Raw genomic sequence first — 13,239 nt, 5'->3', positions numbered from 1 at the left:
TAGGCAGCATCATGATAGACGGTGAAGAGATTGAGATTGTTAACAGCTTTAGTTTGCTTGACTCCACAACCAACATTCTTAGTACCAGCAGCCAGAAAATTAAAAGATGAGTTGCCTTGGGAAAGTCTGTTGTCAGAACCTCTCCAAAGTTCAGAAGGGCAGACATGTCTGTCTGGACACTAAGGTGCATCTGATTCAGGCCTTAGTCTTTGTAATTATTTGCTATGCATCAGAAAGCTGCATATTGATTAGGGATGACAGAAGGAGAATCCATGCCTTTAAGATATGGTACTAGAGAAGAATACTGAATATACCAGGGATTTTTAGAGAACAAATGGGTTCATACTAAAGAGGGTGAGACCAAGCTGCTCCTTGGAGGAAAGGATTCTGAAGCTTTATCTTACATACTTTGGACATGTTGCAAGGTTGGATCAGTCCTTGGAGAGAGACGCCATCCTTGGGATAGTAATACCCTTGATGAGATGGATTGATTCAGTCACTGGGGTAATGGGGGAAGATGTGTCAGAGACAATAAGATTTGCACCGGATAGAGCAGGGTTTAAAGCTGTTTGTACATAGAGTCACTATGAGTCGGCATTGACTCAACAACACATAACAACAATAACAACAACACAGAAAGTATGTTGTACATCAAACTTTGACAGCACAATTTCAAACATACACATGTTTGAGTCCCATCTTTCACAAAATATTTTAGAGGGCATATAATATAGTCTTGTTTTTTATATTCAATAATGTATACTTTTTAGTGGAAAAAGACATCATACGTTCTAAAGTAGAAGTTCAGAGAAAGAAAGGAAGATCTTAGATGGGAGGAACTGGCACAGTAACAGCAGCAATGGGTTTAAACAGAGCACAGATTGTAAGGATGGCTCAGGATCAGGCAGGATTTCCTTCTGCCGTAGAGTTGCTATGACTTGGAGCCGATTCAGTGATATCTAACAACGTGCATTTCATGAAGTGGGTATGAATCACGAGCAGTGTGAAAACTCTGGTGCAGCAGATCTCTCAGGCTAGTGTCTACAACATTCGAAGGGACATAACTCTCCTCTCTCCCTCTGACAATTGTTTGTATCACGTTTTTCAAAAGAGTGGCAAACTGATTTGTCTCTTTAATTATTCTTTATTTACTCTGTATGATTTATGAGGAAACTTGCAGAAGAGAATTAAGATGTGCTTGATGAAGTCTGGAAACCAGGAGAAGCAAACCTGCCAGGCAGGTGCCATATACCCTTCTTCTCTTGGTAATCTGAGCGTTGCATAAATTCTTATATGAAATAAAAGGTCGAGCAAAGTCATCTTTATATTATGTAACTCATAATCTGACAATGTGGGGTGATTTCTATTTCAAAGTCCTGCATTTCTTGGACTAAGCATAAGAGGATGCCATTTAGTCTGTTCGGTAGGTACTAACCAATGCAGCCTTATTTTGTAGCACTTTAGCTCCTTGTTTTGTCCTAAGAAAGACCATGTTCATAATTTGACTCTTCTTGTCTGTGTAGGGAATTAAAATTCAGAGAGTTCCGTTTAGAAGTAAGTGGGTGAATGTTTATTTTAACTTTCTTCTAAGCACTTCCATCCCCAAAGCCTGGCAGCATTATGCATTTTGGTCACTTCTCTTTTGCTGAGATAATGAAGGTGGGGACTCTTTACAACTGCAGGCAATTGCTTTGAGCTCTAAGCACTTTGAAGAGATTAGCCCCATTGATATTCTCTGCATTTTTTAAGAGAGAAATGCAGCCTTCCCTTGAGTACAGGAAGATGGACAGCTATTGAATAGAAACTGCTTTTGTCTAGCAGATAGTAGAGTATTAAATATTCTCTTCTCAAAGACATATAAGCAACATTAAAAAGCTCTCTAAAATGATTGGGAGATTCATTGCATTGACTTGTTCATTGTATTTAAACCTGCAAAGTTAAATTTGGTGTCATTTGCCTGGAGAATAGCCTTAAAGGGTTTAGAGCCTACATTGCATTGCTATGACACCAGCCAGCTGGGGGATGAGCAACTTAATTATGTATGATGAGGATTTAAAGAAAGGAGGGCATCTTGAATTTTGCTAGTAATGCTATGAAAAATATACAAGTGAACTTTGTAGAGGCCCGACTACTGCCGAAGGAGGAGGACTTTGCTGGGAAGTGACCGGTCTCTCTTGCATGAGTTAAGCAAAGATGACTTCCTTTGATTTAAAATGTTAGTTTGCTGGGATCCTGATGAAGTCTTAAACATAATATGAATTTTATGTCACGCAATGCCATTTACATTATGTTTATATTGTTTCAGAAAGGCCTAATAAGATAAAATCTCTGTTAATACGCCCATTCTGTCATTACGCAAGTATTCCTTCCTTGAAGCAAGGGTATTTGTCTTCTTAGAAATGTATGCATATGTGTATGTGTTTGAAGAGCTGCCGTTTTCTCTTCAGTGTCTGGCTTAAATACAAGAGTTTCATCTACTGATTAGCTTGTTCCTGCAGACAATCAGTTAGATACTAAAATCTCTTGAAGGACATCATATCCTTCCTCTCTGAAAGCAGCCCTTGAAGTTCAACAGCTTAGAAAGTTTCTGTTGCCCTGGTTTTTTGCGCTCTTGTGCATACATAAAAAGGAATATTGCTTTCATTCAGAGAAGGTAATAAAAAACCTGTGATTTAGGAAACAAGGTTATCATCAAATAAGCCTTTTATTTATGCTGTTCAGACAGTCTGTCTTCAGGATATCACTAGTGCTGATCAATTTCAGGTCAATTGGATGTGTGAAATAGAAGCGTGCTCTAAGCTCGCAATTATATCCCGTGGTTTTGAAACAGTGAATTTGATTATATGACATATTTGCTGTACTCTCTTTGGTGTTACTGCCTGTGCACTTGAGATAATCGGTCTGTACAAACTCTTAAGAACCTATTTTCTGAGAAAGGAGTTGTAGTATAGTTCTAGTTGTTTTTTACAGAATGTAAGAAACATTTCTGACATAACAACCATAATGTACAACAGAAAGAAACGGCCTGCTCCTGCATCGGCCTCACAAGCTGTGTTGTGTTTAAGACAGCTCTTGTGGTCACTGCATCCATCCATCATGTTGAGGGGCTTCCTCAGCAGACATCCTACTTTTCCAAGCTTGATGTATTTCTCCTGAGAGCATGTCCAATATAAGTGAGGAAAAGTCTCACCATTCTTGCTTTTATGGAGCACCCTGGCCACACTCTTCGAAGAGGGGTGTGTTTGTGTGTGTGTGTTCTTTGGACAGCCCATGGCAGAGAGTAAAAGAACTCCGGGGGTGGTGGTGTCTATGTTAGTTATCGTTATTGTTACCATTAAGTTGGAATCAACTCAGAGTTGACACTTAATGAGGTTTTCAGAGACAGTAAAAGACACAGGACTTAAAGTGCTTGCTGCATAAGATCAAAGACTATTGCCTCTCTACAACAAAAGTACGAAGAACCTCAAGAACAGGCCAATAGACAACACCATGATAGAAGGAGCAAAGCTTGAAATTGTCAATTATTTCATCTTACTTGGATCCACAGTCAAGCACCCTTGTTCCCCATGGGTCAAGTGGCTATTAATGAAAGTTCAGCAACTCAAACCCACCAGCTTTCCTCATAAATGTTATGGAGACTTGACTTTGTTCAATAGGGTCACTATGAGTAGGAATCAAATTAATGGAAATAAGTTTGGAGTTTAAGAAAGAGATGAGTGATTTGATGGCTATTCCTCTAAGATTATATGCACTGAAATTTGAGAAGACCCACAAAGAATAGGTAGGCTAAACATATACATGTTTTTAAACATCGAATCTTCCAGATTAACATTTTGTTTAATAAATCCAAAAGCAACAAAACAGTGACTGATCTAAATGCCAAGGTGTGGGGGAGACACTTTAGAATGTTTAATAAAGGCAAAGTCATTTGTCACTTACAAAAACCTTTCTTGTGCAATAGAACAAGTATTTCCTGGTTTTGCATTTAATCTGATGTTGTTGTTATGTGCCGTTGAGTCACTTGAGACTCATAGTGACCCTATATAAAAGAGCTCTAAACGCCATTCTATACTGTGCCAACCTAGTCATCTCAAATGCACTTATTCCCACCACTCCAGTCACAGGATCGATCCATCTCATCGAATGTCTTCCTCTCCCTCGCCGCCCCTCCATTCTGCCAAACATGATGTTCCTCTCCAAGGACCAGTCCCTCCTTGCAACATACCCAAAGTATGTCAGATGAAGCTTCAGAATCCTTGACTCCAAGGAGCATTCCAGCTTCACCTTCTCCAGGACAAACCTGTTTGTTCTCCTAGCAGTCCATGGTATATTCAACACTCTTCTCCAGCACCACAGCTCAAAGGCATCAATTCTCTTTCTATCATCCCTATTCACTGTCTAACTCTCTGATGCATAGCACGTAATTGCAAAGACTATAGCCCGGATTAGGTGCACCTTTGTCTCCAACCTGACGGCGTTGCTCTTCAGTACTCTTGAGAGGTCCCACACAGCTGACTTTCCTAATGCAATTTGTCTCTTGATTTCCTGGCTGCTGTGTCCAAGAGTGTTGACTGTGGAGCCAAACAAACTAAAACTTTTAACTATCTCAATCTCTTCGCCATCCATACTGATGCTGCCAGTTGGCCCATTGGTGAGAATCTTAGTTTTCTTGATGTTGAGCTTCAGTCCATATAGGAGATTGCAATCTTTGATATTCTGTAGCAAGTGCTTCAGGTCCTCCTCAGTTTCAGCAAGCAGGGTTGTGTCATCTGCATAACGCAGATTGTTGATGACTCTTCCACCAATCCTGATGCCACATTCCTCCTCGTACAGCCCAGCGTCTCGGATGATCTGTTCTGCATGCAGATTGAAAAGGTATGGAGACAGAATACATTGTTGATGAATCCCCTTCTTGATTTTGAGCCATGACTTTGAGTAAATGTCACAAGGCTTTGCTACCAAACTCTCTGAATGAATAACAGCACAGGTGGAAATATGATCCATAATACAAGGACAGGGACGAGTGCATGTGGGAAATCTAAGGAGAAAGTTCAGCAAGTTTTTAGAGGCTGCAAATCGCGTGGGAGAAGACTGCCCATCATCCTCCCAAAAAGCAGCTGGTGAATTTGAACCATCAGCCTTGAGGTTGTCAGCACAGCTTCTTACCACTAAACAGCCAGGATGGTTGTGATTATTATTTCACAATAACAAAAGATTATCACTGTTTGTAAGTAAATCTATACTTTGTCAGAAAGACTTTCAAATATATCCATTTGTACTCCAAAAAAAAAAAGAAAAGAAAATACATTTTAAGTGTATTTGTGTAGAATGCCTCAAGATTATGTACAGCATAATGAAGGTTGCTGTTGATGGCATTGTACTCAAACCTAACACATACTCTCCAATTTCCTGTCAGACAATTTCGAAGTGAAGTAAATCCAAGTGAATATCCAAGTAAATAGGAAAGAACGTCCATAAGAAACAATATTTTAAAAAACCCAAAAATAAAAAAGAAACAATAATATTATGATAGTTGGATATTATCTATTCATTCCTAAAATTTAATGCCAAGTCTGAAAAATTACAAGATAGAGAGGCAGAAAAGTATACAAGTTACACAGAAAAAATCCACCATACTGGTTTGGATATGCTCCTCTTACCAGCTTAACCTTTAGTTGTAGGGTACCGAGTTGCCTTTCAAAAGTTTGTTTTAGCAAGTAATTGTTCTGTTCATGCAAAAAAAGAAAGTTATATAAATTTATACTTTAGTAGATGAGAGATACTTTAGTAGATGGGAGCTCTGGTGGCATAGTGGCAAGGAGCTGTTCTGCTATCTCAAAGGCACGCGGTTCGAGGCCACCAATGCGCCACTGGAGAAGGATGGATAATATCCTCCTGTGCGATTAACCACCTCTGAAACTCTCCAGAGGTTCAGAGGTTCTGACTCTACAGTACACAATAACAACAGATTCTTTTTTAAAGTACGCGAGCTAAAACCAATTCCTTTTTAGTTTCTTTGATTCCAAAGAATGTCCAGTTGTAACTGGTGTGCTCAGTTAGAAAATCATTCCTTTAATTTCCCTTGTGGTGTTTCATGTAACAATATGAATACAATGATTGTGACCTTAATTTTTTTCAAAGGTTTCCTAGACTGGCTCACTATCCCATCAGAGGTGCTTTCAAAAATTCAAATTCATTGTCATGAAGTCCAAACTTAATCAGAGCTAATTCTCCAGATTTTCCATCTTTCTGCAAGGGATTCGCTGTGCTGTTTGAACCACCAGTGTGGTACACTCTCTAGGTTATCAGCACTACTCCCTAAAGGTTACACGGCCAGCGCTGTCTTGAGAAATGCTGGTGGAATTTGTTAAGTGTGTGTGTACCTTTACCATATATATCTAAATAATTCCTTAGTGTAATAAAAAAATAGGTATATTTTTCTCGGAAGTCACAGCGTATTTTGTTGTTGTGTGTTTTTATTATTGGCAGATTTTGGGGGAAGGAGTTTTAATGTACATTTTTAAAAATTTCTATTTATGGACTATCTTCTACTTGTTTATAATGAGGACTAAATCTAAGAATGTTCATAAATATGTAGAATGATTAGAAAGTTAATTAGAGTCTAATACAATGACAATGTTTTCAATGACGTGTTGTTAATTACAACTCCAAGACAGTGAAAATGTTGTATTTTATTACTAATAATTGTAATAGTAATAATAATATCCTCATTATACAGATAAATTTTAAGGAAAAAAATTAAAGACAGATGCATTCATGAATATACACATTTAAATAGAGATATTGAAGGGAAATATAAGAAGTTATTTTCTTTTCTAAACTTCTGTAAAGCTCTTGTTAACTATTAATCAACCAATAATCTTTTAAAGAAACATAAAATGTAATTAGAGTTAATTTGAATTCTTTGAAAATAACTTTTTGTTGAATTGAGATACTTTCCTTTAGATAAGAGCTCTTAGATTTTTTGTAAAAATGACAGTGAAACTTTTTAATAAATTGATGTAAATAGTGATAATGTAGGAATATTATGGGTACTATATTATATATAGTGTGTGAAATAATGAATGTGATGGTAATCAATGTGGAAAAGTTTATATATAAAATTGGAGACAGATGCTAATACTCAGGTGGTTGAACAAATAATAAAATGGCCGTGGTTCAGTAGTCTTGTGCTAAAAAGAACATCTGGATGTGTGTGTTTTATCCTACAGCTAGAACTTGCTAACAAGAAATAAAAACAAATTTCCTTAGTGAATAGAGCTGAATCAAAAAATGAGAAGCAATGTAATCGTTAAGTCTGCATTTTTTAAAAAAGATCATAAAGTTAAAAAAGCGAATTTACATAAACCACGCAGGAAAAAACACTGATAAATAAAAACATGTTGCAGATACAGGGTTTAAGTTACTAGTTTTATTTAATAGTACACAAAGGGGTTTTTTTGGGGTGGGGGGGGTAAATCCCATTTCCAATTGCTGTTTCTTACATACATTTTCTCAATATTTGTTGACACCAAATGTTTTATGGCTTTATATCTTCTGGAAGACCTTACTCTGGTAATATTATTGTCAATAATAAAGACAATCTTAGCCTTTTAGAGTCAAATACTTTCTCTTGATTTATGGATAATTATAAACTGAGATAAGCTAATAAGAAGCCTTCCTTAAATTTCTACCAAAGCAGGTAACATGTGTTCCCAGGAAAATAAGTCAGTATTAGTCTGGTGGCCTAGCAATAAGAAGTTTTACTGCAATTCCAAAGGCACACGGTTTACATCCACCAGCTGTTCCATGGGAGAAGGATTTGGGAAATATCCTCCTTTGAAATATAGAGCTTTTGAAACCCACTGGAGGGTCAGCTATGAGCTGTTTTCCTCCCAACTACACAACAATAACTACGGTATTTAGATAAAGAAAATATTTACAAGCTCCAATGACTAGCTTATGTCTAGGAATATTTAGTAAAGCAAAGTTAAGTGTGTAAGAAAAAAGGGGGAGGGGGTGTCTGGTCCCTGAGAATTTGCTGTGATAGTGTTTGTCTTTACTACTCGCCAAATTAGAACAGATGGGTCTGTGTTCTCGGAGACTCTGTTCTCTAATAATCTTTTTATGACCCACGTTGTTTCCTTGAGTTTCATGCTACCAGTTGGTATAATTAGTTTTTTTTTATTTGGCCATAATATTGTGAGTGTATGAAATGGGCAGTGTGTCAAGAATAATGAGGCCCTATAGTACTAAAATCCCATTGGGCCAATTCCTTTTCTTTTGGAAGAAACCATTTACCTGTACACTTTGCTCAGTAACTATCATCTGGTTGTAGCCACCTCTTTGCCCAAAGGAGCAATCCCTCTCCCATGAAGAGTTTCTCCAAGACATCAAAGCATCTTTCTTCATCAAATGATGTCTCTTGTCTTTTCTTCTTTAAGTTCCTTTCATAGAGTAAATTTGATATGAGGTAAATCCAAGAAGTGAAACTTAAATTTTACTTTATCTGTTAGAGAAAGAAATACCTTCATTTTATCTAGAATTTTATATCATTGGTGTTAGCCACCATATATTAGGTAAAACTCAAACAACCCTTCTTACAACAGAAAACAAGGCCTAGTCCTATATCATCTGCAGTCTTTACCAAGTTTGAATCTTTGCAATCTTGTTGAAGGTCTTATTCTCACTCTATACTTTACTGATAATCCTATCCCTAGTTCCTCAAGGTAATATATCAGAATATTTAAAATGATATGCCATCCTCATTTCCAAAGTGTTCTGATTGTACTTCCATGACTGATTTGTTCAGTCTTCTCAAAGTCCTCGGTACATGCAATATTCTTTGCCAATGTTATAATTAAAAAGAATTTGATCCCTTAATCTTCCTTATTTACTTTTCAGCTCTTACATACATATGAGACAGCTGAAAATATCCTGTCTTGGAACAGGCACATCTTATTCCTCAAGGTAAAACATTTGTTTTCTTATTATTTTAAAAACATCTTTTGCAGCCAATTGTCCTATTATGTCATTGGATTTGGTAACTGCTACTTCCACGGGCATTGATTGTGTATCCAGGCAAAATTAATCCTTAACAACTTCAGTCTTTTCACCATTTATCACGCTGTCACTGATGAAGTTGTGAGGAATTCTGTTGCGATGTGTTCGTGAAAAATGTTTCTGCCAAGATCTGGTCATTCAGGTTTCCCTGATCTAACCCTTGGTGTTTTCAATCACTTCCTTTGCATCCAAAAGTTGAATAATAAATAAAGATGACTGAATGAGACTTGATGTCTGTAACTGAAATGCTGGTGAAAAGTACTATTGCCTAGATTGCAAAAGAATAAACAAATCTGTCTCAGAGGAAGTGCAACTAGCATGCTTCTTAAAGAATTAGATGTTTCTGCATCTATTTCAATATTTTGTCCATAGAATCCTTCACAATTCCAACTCATGACTTCAGCTGTTTCATTTTGAAACATGTTGGGAATGATTTTGTCTTTGTTTTCTATCACCAGCTATTTGCACATTTAATTGTAATGCTTTGTGTTATCATTCAAGATGTCCTTTGAAATCATCTATTCATCTCTCCTGCTTTGCTTCTCTATGTTCAAGGCTTGTTCTGTAGTTGTTATTTTCCTCAGTAATTGCTTGTAGTCTTCTTAATTTTCTGAGAGCAAAGCTGTGCATAATGTAAGTTGTTAATAAGTCTCCCTCCAATCCTGACACCACATTCTTCTTTTTATACTTCACCTTCTCAAATTATTTGTTTAGCATATAGATTGAATAGGTATGCAAAAAGGATACAATCCTGGTACACACTGTTCCTGATTTTAAAGCATGTCATGTTCCTTTCAGAAAGCAGCTTTTATTGTAGATTACATCTCAACATCAAGAAAACCAAACTCCTTTTTCACTGGGCCAATAGGAAGTATCACAATGTATGGAGGAAAAAATGAAGTTGTTGACAATGTTATTTTTCTAAGATCCACAATCAACACCTATAGTAATAGCAGAGAAAAAATAAAAATCAAAAGAAGTTTTGCATTGGAAAAAGTCTACCTTTTAAGATCTCTCTAAAGTACTAAAGAGCAAAGATGTCAATTTAAAGATGGTGTGCCTGACCCAACCAGTTACTTCCTATGCATCTGAATGTTTGACCGGGAATAAGGATGATTTAAGAAGAGTCAGTGTCTTTCAGTTGTGGTACTGGAGAGCACTGACTGGATATTCCGCGGAATACCAAACAAATAAACGTATTCGAAGATGTGCAACAGTGTACTCCTTGCAGGTAAGGGTCGTGAAACTTCAAGTCATGTCCTTTGGGCATGTTATAATGAGGGACCAGATCTTTGATACTAAAAGAAGGTCATGATGAGTGGTGGTCTGCAGTCAGATTAATCCACTAACCCTTCTTGAATCCAGGTGAAAACATTTCCTCAGAGAAGAAAGCCATGAAATCCACCTAACACTGCCATGTTTTCACTCAGTGTTGATCAATAGGAAAGGTCCAATCTCAACACTCAACCACGCGTCGCACAACAATAAAAATCATGCTGGGAAATGTGGAAGGTCCAAGAAAAGACCTTCAACAAGATAGATTGACACAAATGACTATGTCAGACCTGGTGGGTGGTTTAGGATAGGGTAAGGTTCTCCTCTGTTGTTCACAATGTCATTATGAGTTATAGTTGGTCGACTCAATGGCACATCACAACAGCATGTTCAAGAGTTAGTTTCAGAGTCTCTTCCGACGTGTATTTTAGTCTTTTCATTACTTATTTCCTGCCTTTTGTAATGTCCTTTTGGCTTTTTTCTTGGATGGTATCCTTGATGTCATCCACAACTGGTCTAGTATTTGGTCTTTCGTATTCAGTGAATCAAATCTAATCCTGAGATGGCTTTTAAATGAAGGTGGGAGAAAATAAAGTTTATAGTATGATTCTTGAGGACTTATTTTTTAATTTTTGTCAGCTTTTATTTGAACTCACAGGAGAAATTGCTAGTCTGTTACAGAATGACTTACTAGTCTTGTTCTGATAGCTGGTACTGAGAGTTTTCCCACCATTTCTTTCCATACATGTAGTTAGTTTGATTGCTAATGAATTTTTGTTGTTGTTGTTGTTGTTGTCATGTGCCATCGAGTCGCTTGCAACTCATAGTGACCCTATGTACAATAGCCCTAAACTCTGTCGTGTGTCAATCGCACTGTCTCTGACACTCCCATCCCAATTACCCAAGTCACTGAATCAATCCACCTCCTAGAGGGCCTTCCTCTCCTGCACTTCCCTCCACCCTACCAAGCATGATGTCCCTCTCCAAGGACCTGTCTCTCCTTACAACATGTCCAAAATATGTTAGACGAAGCCTCAGAATCTTTGCCTCCAAGGAGCTGCCTGGTTTGACCTTTTCCAGAATGAATCTGTTTGTTTTCCTAGCAGTCCATGGTACATTCAATCCTCTTCTCCAGCACCACAGCTCAAAGGCATCAATTCTCCTTCTATCCTCCTTAGTCATTGTCCAACTCTCTAGTACATAACAAGTGATGGCAAAGACCTGTATTGCTGTAAAAAGTTATTAAAATATTTAAGCATAAAATTTGAAACTTGATAATTCTAGTCAAACTTAATTTTATTCATCAAACTAAGAGTCCACACATTATTTTCCCAGCCAGATACAAATTTGCTTATTTAGGTAGCACCAAACTCCTACCTTCTGGAGTTTTAAAAATCCTCTGAAGGCATTTCTGTGTCACCTTGGTAGATGAAGAGTTTCCCCTGTGAAACCATGTCAAGGTGCTTTAAGAAGTGGTAGTCAGTTGGTGAGAGGTCAGGTAAATATGCTGGATGAGATAGTTTCCTTTCCCAATTTTTTAGCTTTTGGAGCATTTGATGTGTGACAAATGGCTGAATATTGAGACTGGACCTTTTCTACTGATCAGTGCTGAGTGAAAACATAGCAGCCTTAGGTGGGTTTCATTGCCTTCTTCCCTGCAATATGTTTTCCCCTGGATTCAAGCAGTGTTAGTGGATTAATCTGACTGCAGACCACCAGTCACCATCACCTTATTTTAGGGTAAGCTCAGTTTTTTGGATAGTGTTTTTGCTCTTCACCTTGACCGCACCACAGCACTGAATGTTGGTGGTTGTAGAAGTGGTTGTAGAAGATATTTTCTTTATCACGCCTTAACATACAATCAAGAAATGGACTATATTACTGCGCAGAGGAACACAGATCATATCTCAAAGCAGTAATCGCTTTAATTTTATTTTTTTAATCGCTTAGTACACATTCTTCAGCTTTGCAATTGGCTCTAAATGGTGAGCAACCATGGAATGGTGGATGCAGAGTTCTTGAGCAAGTTCTTGGGAAATTTTGAGGTGAATAAACTTCATTTATCACCATCAGCTGGTCATTGTCAACTTCTGGACACCCACAGCATGGCTAATCTTTTAGTTCAAACTCACCTTTGTGGAATTTTTGCAACCAATTTTGCATTGGGTATTCACTGACACTTCCTTCACCCCTAAACATCAATGTTATTTCGAACTGTTTGTACACTAATGCCACATCTGAATTCTTAAAAAATAGATTTGGTAAAAATCTTGTTTTGACCATTTAGTGCAGTAATGTCAAATTACCATAGAAACTAGCACATACTTTTGTAGTTGCATTGCCATAGTTGACATGCACCATAGAGTCAGAACTGACATACTGACATATAGCTGACCTTTCAGCTGGTATTCTGGGGCAGTAAATTGCATGGGACAAGATCACCCATCTTTCTTCTCTGTAGTATCTGGTGGGTTTGAGCCAACTGCTTTTAGGTTGTCAGTACAACTCCTTACCAATAAGCCATCAGATCTCCCTACTTCCTAACAGGGATTTAGAAAAACAAAGAAGAAAATATCTAGATTCTTTGATCCAGTCCAAACAAGCTTCTTCTGGTGGTTCCAGAATAAGAATTTACTTTCAGCAAGAGAATTTCTGGTAATACATCATTCAAACTGAGCATCAAAAATGCTGTATGGTGTCACTGTTGTAGAGTGAGGCTGACATCGGGTGGGGGTAAGATTGAGAAAAACGGGATAAATTATGTTTACTGCATTGAAGTCTATGGGGGAGAGAATAGTTTAAAAGTATTATATTTTAGGGCATTACGGTTATCATAAGAGTACGGAATGAGGGTTGCTGAGTGGATTATATGTGGGGTTGGGGGATGTGCGGGGGGGATTG

At 37.6% G+C, this 13,239-nt stretch overlaps 1 protein-coding gene across 1 annotated transcript in view; it reads left to right on the top strand.

Moving 5' to 3' along the window:
- Positions 1-13,239, top strand: part of SPAG16 (sperm associated antigen 16) — a 1,218,973-nt gene that overhangs the window by 865,721 nt on the left and 340,013 nt on the right. The window lies entirely within an intron of this gene.

Source organism: Elephantulus edwardii, unplaced genomic scaffold (assembly GCF_000299155.1).
Source record: "Elephantulus edwardii isolate Elephantulus edwardi_28Jun2011 unplaced genomic scaffold, EleEdw1.0 scaffold00106, whole genome shotgun sequence".
Taxonomy (NCBI): Eukaryota; Metazoa; Chordata; class Mammalia; order Macroscelidea; family Macroscelididae; genus Elephantulus; species Elephantulus edwardii.
This window is presented reverse-complemented; position numbering and strand designations above follow the sequence as displayed.